Raw genomic sequence first — 9,098 nt, 5'->3', positions numbered from 1 at the left:
GTTTCTGCAGGAGGTGTGGGGACATAGGGACCAGCTCTTACTAGCCATGCGTCGAGGTTCGGAGTCTCCACTGTTTTGCCAGGAGGCGGTTTGAGCGATTTGCACATCCTACCAGATTTGGCTGGCCAGAAATGCTCGAACTTTTGACGAACGCAGTATGCGACCAAGATTTATGGTGGAGAGTGCCCGTGTGCAGGCGATGGAGCTCAGTCTCACTATCCCTATTGGAGGTTCCTTGAGAGCTTGGGACATCTGGAGTTCTCATTCTGCTTCGGCGGCATCCCGTATGGTATTTTTCATTTGAAAGCCCCCACCCCCGAGTTTTCTCAAGGTTAACTTCGATGGGTCTATTTTGGACGGTGGCACGAGGGGCGGTGCAGGTTTTGTTATTCGAAACCCGTATGCCAGGGTCATGGCTATAGGGACCCTCAACTCTTTAACACTTTGGTTTTGAGTGCGGAGTTGAGAGCCGCTTGGGTGGGTCTTCGCCACGCCTGATTTATTTTATAGGCTAGATCTATTGTCCTGGAGGGTGACTCAGCCACGGTCATTAGTTGGATCTCGGAAGGCCCAAGGAGCGACTGTTGCGCTCATCCATTGCTCCAGGACATCTGGGCAATGGTAAGAGATGGAGGGTTTTTTCAGGCTAAGCATGTTTTCCGTGAAGCCAATGGGGCAGCAGACTGGGTGGCTGATGTTAGATATATGCCCTAGAAGCCAATCTGGCTGACACATTACTTTTTCTGGGATATACTTTTGTACTTGACTTTGTTATTATTTAATAATATTGGGCATCTTTTTTCATTTATGTTGTGTATGTGTCCATGAATCGTCCAAAGAATTAATAAGATGATGATATATATTTTCAAGAGTTGAAAATTTAAGGCACGTGTCATTGGTGATTAATTTCTAAATGCTCCTGATCAATAGATCATCACAGAGATGGTGATTGATCCGATGAGATTAATGCACAGATAGCTTTCTTTTTCTAGATGGATGAGTCTCGAGTCCACAGTGTAGGGACACTGGAGTGATAGTGCAAGTGCTTGTTAAAAAACAAGGGTACCGAGCGTGACCAATGCAAGAAGTCACTTGGATGTCTATCCACTCATCAGTGACTTACTTGATGCTGCAGTAGTATGAATGGTCCTTTAACTTGCGGTGCCTCGGCTATTCATAGTAAGGTTGCTGTAGTTTGATTGCACATACACATGATCTCTAGCCATATGGGACATTGTGGTGCAGATTAGCTGCAATAGGTTCACTATAGGAGTAGGGTGTGCACCTACATAGAATTTATCGATCTTGGTAGATAAGAAGTGGTCCTATGTGATTTATGAGACTGAGTTCGAAAGACCTCAGCCGGGGCGGTATGTATAGTGGAAAATAAGTTTTTACTCTCGAACAAAAATCGAATAAATCTTTATATATGACAGTCGATGGGGTTTGATAAGTTGTCTATGACCTCCATCTTGTCGGGATCCACGATAGAAGAACTGTATCATACGGTAACTGCACCTAGAGGTTCATCTATTTTATTCTGCTGGGTTATCACTACATGCTGCTAGGTGTCACTGGTGGATGGTGAGACTCACAGGGATTATTTGATGATCAATAATTTCTAGTGAGATAAGTTGGAATTATTCCAACCCATTGAAAGGAGTTTTAATGATATTATGATAGAGATCACAATATATCTTACTACTAGACAAAATAGAACCTATGGGGTCACACACATAAGAGGTTTTGATTGATCTGATGGTTGGATTGCGATTTGGAATCGCAATGATCATGATTATCAATTTGATTGATAGTTGGTTTGACCCACTAAGAGTTAGTGAGTTGAAGAAGTAAGAATTGCAATTGGATTGCAATTTGATTGATTCAATTGGACTAAATGAATTGGGCTTGACCTTATTAGATAAGGTTTAAGAGTCTTACTTAGAGTAGGACTCCTAGAGTCCTGATTAGATTAGGACTAGAAATTTTAATTGGAGAAGAATTTGGATCCTTATTAGATAAGGATGAAGAATCCTAATTGCAATAGGACTTCTTATTAGATAAGGATTAAGAGTCCTAGAGCCCAAAATTGAGTCATATTCTAAAAGAGAATTAAGAGTTGTACTTGAAATAGAACTCCTCTTATGATTGGGCCATCTAATCCTCCTTAGAGGAGGATTCATGCACGTAAAGAAGAGGGGACGCATGCCTCTCCTGATTTTTTGTTTTAGGCGTGCGTGAGCTCCTAAATTTTAGGAGCTCCACGCCTAGGGTTGAAAGAAAGAAAAGGGAGGGCGGCAGCCTCCCTCCCCTCCTTCCTCTTCTCTCCTTGGCGGCCCTCTTCTCTCCCCTTCCTTCTTCTTCTGCAAGCAAAGAAAAGAAAAAGAAGGGGCGGTCTCTCCTCTTCCTTCTTCTTCCGCAAGCAAGAAAAAAAAAACGAAGGGGGCGGCTCTCTTCCTCTCCCCTTCTTCTTTTTCTTCCTCTTGAGAGCAATCAAGAGTTGATTGTTTCGAGAGAGAACTTCATCCATCAAAAGTGATCTCTACAAGGAAGCTAGCACCCCAGTGAGATCTAGGTGTTTGGATCGGTCTATTCCTCATGTGAATATTCATAGAGGCCGGACGCGTGTGCAGCTTCAAGCAAACCTTTCAAGTTTTTCACGATCATCAGATTGCGGTGAAAATCTACCAGCGCAAGGTAAAGATATAAACTCTTTCTTATGTTTTAATCTTAATCTATCTACAAACGATTTTTGATTTGTTCATGAGATGAACAACCATGCAAGCATCTTTCGCTGCAATTTTTGAAATATGCATAGTTTACCATCAGTTGCTTATGTTGCTTATCACTCCGGTAGTACCCTGTGGGCTGGGGATGGGGAGTTGGCCCAGGCACTTCAAGATATTCTGTTTTTCGATTTTATTGGGTGCATCCGTACTTGTCAGGTATGATCCACCTGCTCTAGCAGCAAAAAAAAAGAAGCAAAATTAGAAGATCAGCAACACTCTCCTTGTATTTTCTACTAAGGTAGCCCACAACCTAAATAGAGTTGTAGAGTAGCTAAACTGACCTACCCGTGCTGCACCTCAACCTTCTAGTGGCCCTACATATGAACCAATAAATCTTAAGCCTAGGCCCCCTTAGCAAACCTTTTCTAGACCCTCAAATAGATCTTCTAGATCAAAATCTTGGGAAGGAACTACAAAGCCCAAGTCTAAGGAGGAGCGTAGTTCTAGTCAAGATGAGGGCATAGGTGATCTTTGAAGTGAATGATTTTGATGTAATATCTTGCTACGATATACTCCAATACATATAAACTTCTTTTGTATTAATGAAACTTTATGTTCTTCGATTCTATCTATCTACTTGTATATTTACTCCAATATATCTTGATACTTTTGCTCCGATACATTTGAATATATTGGTCTGATAATTGGCTTATATTGTATTTGCTTGGATACTCAATCCAATCTTTTTGATGTTGACAAAAAGGGTGATATTTATTAGAATATATTCATATGAAACATATTAAGAAAGGGGAATCATCTAAAAAGGGGGAGAATCATATAAATAATATATGAAACATACTAAAAAGGGGGAGAATCACCCCAAAATCTAAAATTTTAGGTATGTGTTTCAGTACATATGAGAATCTAAAACTTTAAATGCTCGGATACTTAAAACTTTAAATGCTGTGATAGATACAATACTTATGCTCTGAAACAATACTCTGATACTTGATGAATGCTCTAATACTTAACAAAATGATAATGCTCTCATGGACAATCTTTTGTGCTTTGATATATTCAATTACATGCTTTGATATACCTTAACACGAGATCTGATACAATGAAATAGATTAAGGCAAATTATATTTTTATTGCACATACTCAAGGTTTTATCATCATTAAAAGGGTGGAGATCGCTATTTCCAAAAAATTGATTTTGATGATAATACGATACTTGAGAGACACTTGGCTGAATTTGCCTTAGAAAAAGAAAAAGAAAAGTTGCTGGTTATAATTGTGAGAAGCCATCTCCGAAGATGGAGGAGTTGAGCCCTTTGCATGGAAGAAAAACTTCATAGGATAAGAGTCATCTCCAGCTAAGGAGGAGCCATCTCTCGGATCTAAGAAGTGTATTGAGAAGATAAGAGTCATCTCCGCATTAATAGAATTCATTTCTCAAAACTAAGGACTCGTAGATAAGGGAGGAGTCATCTCCACCATTCTAGGAGTCGCCTCTACGGGACTAAAGCCAAAGTGCATTACCCAGAAGTGATCCTCGATGTGTCAGAAATTATGTTCGGGCTACAAAAGTTGACTGTATTGTCTCCAGAGTTCAGGACCAAGATATGGTCAACTTAATTAAATCTCCCATTTATTTTGTGAAACTAATCCTTATTTAACGATAGACCAAAAGTGTTGAAAAAAAAAAGTAAAAGAAATCTATATAAGCCAAACACCTTTTGGTCACCCATCCTGAAAAGGCCCTGACCTCCATGAATGGAGATTTTATGTATGACAAGTCCATGGGCTGACCAAGCAAGGCATCCTAGTCATGGACGGCTTCTGGAGGTTGATATATGATAAAAATTCATTTTAAGTGATTGTGGAAGGAGGAATGGTGTTTAAAAGGATTAGGTTGGTAATCTATAACTGTCCTGTCTGAATGTGAAATATGTGTACAAGCTAAGCAGCCCCAAAAAGATCTTTCAATTTTGTTAAGAAGAACATCAAAATCTTAGAACTTCTATATAGTGATGTTTGAGTCTTAAACCAAACTTCGACTAGAGTTAACATCAAATATTTTCTGATCTTTGTAAATAACTATCTAGATTTTCTGATATTTATGTAACAGAAACTAGAGATGACGATATTTTTTTCCCTAAAACGATGATGGTATTTCAAATACATAACATAGAAGTGGAAAATCAACTAATAACATTGGAGACTTGAATTTGATTGAGATTTGATTGAGATGCGGAGTATACTCAAATGACATGATCTTGACTATTTGTGGACTAGCTATTTCGCTTTAGATAGATTTTGATAAGTTTTAGGACCAAGCTTCTAAGGCTATAAGATGGTCGGATTATATTCAATTGTATCCATTTCTGTATTCGATTCAATTAAGTCGGATTCGAATACTGCTTTGATTTGATTGGATCCTGATATGAATCCGAATATTTAGCTCAAAAATCCTTTAGATATGGATACAGATTTAGATGTACTTGGTTTTCCTGAATTCAGATCCGAATATCCAAATAACAATAGTATGGTACCGTAACCTCCTAACCCGGATCCCAGGTAATATGATTCAAAGTCCTATTGTCCTAATTTCATTTGAACTCGCCCCTCACAGCCTTATCCTCTCGTTTCATCCCTCTTTGAGCAACTAGGGTTCTGACTTTATCCCTTGTTTCTGCTCGATGATTGGAAATCGACAATAGCTATGAGACTCCTTGGAGGCAACATAGGAACTTCGGCGAAGAGCAGCCATAAGCAGCAGTATGAGGCAGTCTGTGGCATTAATTGGTCCATTCACTTATAGATCTTGGTAAGGGATGCTGAATCCTTGGTTTATTCTTCAAATATTCGTCTTCACCATCTCATATCTCAGTTTTTGATTTGGGAAGTAGGTTCCTTTGCTTCTTCCGCTGAATTATTCTCCTGGTGGAGGTGGCTAGCAACATACTTGAAGGGTGGTTTTTCCGAAAATCAGGATCCTTTGCATGCAACAGAAGAAAGTATAGGAAAGAATCCTGCAAACCAATGAACAATGTGATAGAAACACAGATCTAACTAGTAGCAACCCAATCATGTTGCCTCCCAAGAGATCCACGCTCACTGCCTCTCTCTGAGTTTTTGTGGCTCTCACAACTTTTATGCGTAACTGATGGTTCTGATGGCCAACCCTGGCTATTTATAGCCACCACATAAAACCCCAGACAATGATATACGTGAGATCCTTAGGGATCTCTAGTCTCGGCCGTAGGATCACTGAAAAATAATTTTTCACAAAACCCCTTATATTCTTTTAATTCCAAATTTTGGGCTCCTACAAATTACAAAAATGTCCATCAACACTTTGCAATTGACCCTCAAGAATAGAAGATTAATTTAGTAATATCTCTTTTGCTTAAATTTTGTTTATTTATCCTTCCACCATACTATATTCCACATAAGCCAATAGGACCGAAAAAATATCACTGATTAAATTTCTATCTTATATAATTCTTAATTATTTATTCTGTAAATTCAGTTGGACCCCAAAAAGTGTTTCTAAAACCATTCACAAATAAATATTTTATTTATAATAATAATAAAACATAATGAAAATAATTTTCAACTAGCCAGTTTTTCTTTTGGTCCAACCTTATGCAGACATACTGAATATACTACCTCAAATTGAGGCTGGTGGATTTCTTATTGAGCATCTATACAAATCTATCTGGTGCACCCAAGATCCAACTTTGTCCGTATATTTGATCTTAAGAAGACTATCAATAATTGACTCAGTGAAAGTACAAGAACACACCAAATATATTTGCATAGACCTCTCAGGTCAAAAGACGTATAAACTAATTATGCCGAATACTCTTCTCGACATAAATGATCACTTCCAGAAGGTATTCATATTTGGATCCCGTTCAGTGCATGTAATCTTACAGTGCACCTACTTGTCTGCTTAAAGTCTCTGCCTTAATGACGGAGCCTGTCATCCTATTTATATAGTGGCACAACAAATGTAGGACTAAAATATGTAACTTGGCTAAGAACAATATGAGTTAACAAGGAACCAAAAAACACCACTCCGCGCCTATAATTCATTAATCATCGGTGTGGTCCTTCTACAATGTTACTCAACATAAATACCATGTGAACATCTCATGTCACAATAAAATATTCAATAAACAAATAAACGTATATGTGAAAAAGGAGACATAGATAATTCAATAATTATTAAAATTGTCTTACAAAATTGGTTTCTGAGGGTATATATCGAACAATACTTTCACCTAATTTATTCTTTATTCATCTTCATCATCCTGTTCTTATTCATAGTTATTTCTATCTTCCACTGGATGTATGCTCTGTTGTCCCCACAAAGGTGCTTTGGATAGGTAGGAGCCGCACACTTGATTTATTCTCTTCCAGACTAGATAGACTCTATTTTTCCCTAAGGAGAGTCTTAGCATGTTGGTGATAAACTCCATAGAGTTCGTACCGGTCACAGCCGGCGGTCGTCCACAGCGACCACCGCTCTAGCAGGGTATTACAATCACATCCTCTATTTTCAAAGTTTATCCTCCCCCCCCCCCTCTTTTTTTTGAATAGGTTGCAGTTGGTTGGGCTCGCCGACTTCAGTCTAAGTCCAATTTGAGCCGATTATCACACCCTACATTATAGAAATATATTTCTAGAGTTTTTTGCATAAATATCCTTCTAAAAATTTAAATTTGCATGAATACCATTTTCAAATTTATATTATTACTGTATCCTCATAAAATACTGTTTTTGCATAAATATTTCTAATATAACAGTTCTTCTAACACCGTTAATAAAAACCATATTTATTTTAATTTAAAATAATATAAAATTTTAAAATTACTTTTTTTGTTCTTCATCGCGATCGCCTTATAAATATTTTTTTGCACGTCTATCCATTAAGAATATTTTAATCATTTTAATTTAAAATCATTAATTTTTTAACGGCGTTAGATAGCGTGGGCACATATGCAAAAATAAGGATAAAAAAAAAGCTAGAATAGCAAAGCAAGTATTTTACGAGGATATACATGCAAATATCAATTTTGAAAGGATGTTCATATAAAATTCGATATTGAGGTGGGTATTCATGCAATATATATATATATATATATATATATATATATATATATATATATATATATATATATATATATATATATATATATATATATATATATATATATTTCTATTATATTTTTAGTTACTTAACTCGTGAGACTTTGTCTTCCCCTTCACGGTCAATTATCTAGAGGGCAATTCCTGGCACCTAACAATTGGTTTACATTCGCTAAGGACATAAAGTTCTCTATGACAATTAATTCACTGAATCATAAAGCAATTAGTTATGATGATATGAGGTATTATGCAGATCTCAATATTTGGGATATTGACAGTTTGGCACCCATCGAGAGAGCTCATGGGGAGATAGATTGTCGTTAATTTTTCAGTTACAAATGCTACCTTTGGCCACATAATTGCAATTTTATACTCTCTCAGACTTCCACATTATATGTTATATAAATCAAAATTTCCATCTTTGCCGCAGAAAATTTGGAAGTTTAGGAGTCATCATCTACCTTAATAAGCCTGAAATCAGAAGCCCTGAAAATAATCATCTTGCTCTAAGCTGCAGTTAGTAAATGTTATGCTCAACGGATGATAAGCTGGGCACTGTATCTTCATAATATATGTAAGCAGCTGTCACCTGTTCAAATCTAAGAACAAAATGCGCATGTTTTGGCTCTACAAATTTCCTTCAAAGTCAGAAATCTGGAGGTGCATGCCTTCTGAAGAAGTGCCAAAGAGTACCCTTTTCCATCCTTTTAATGGGATCTAGATTTATGGACCCAATGATGTTATGATCACATCCAAGAGAACATATTTATGACAATCTCAAGTACATATGCAGGAAAGTTGATCTTCCAAATCATTCTTGGCATGCGTTACGAACAGAATTTTCAGATATTTTTCCAATGTTTTGGTGATGCAGGTCCGTGCATGATGGGTGCCAATGATGGTGCATACGATGTTATCTTAAAAGTGTTGCATCTGATGGATGATTTCAGGATTGTTGCTACGATGATTAAGCAAGATAGAGTAAGGCTTTGCTGCAAAACTCCATGCACTGCTGCTTTCCCTGTCCAACGTGGTAGGAGGGGATCCAGTTTCATGCAATAGAATGACGAGGTTTGGACCATTCAACTATTACGAGTCCTCATTAATCTCTTTATTGCTTGAGGTATCTAAGGTGTTTCTCGCAATACAAACGTTCGAGTTTTTGAAATGGTTCTCTTTTTGCACAAAATTGCTTGTGATGGAAATCTA

The sequence above is a fragment of the Phoenix dactylifera genome, chromosome 6, assembly GCF_009389715.1.
Source record: "Phoenix dactylifera cultivar Barhee BC4 chromosome 6, palm_55x_up_171113_PBpolish2nd_filt_p, whole genome shotgun sequence".
NCBI lineage: Eukaryota > Viridiplantae > Streptophyta > Magnoliopsida > Arecales > Arecaceae > Phoenix > Phoenix dactylifera.
Note: the sequence above shows the minus strand (reverse complement) of the source record.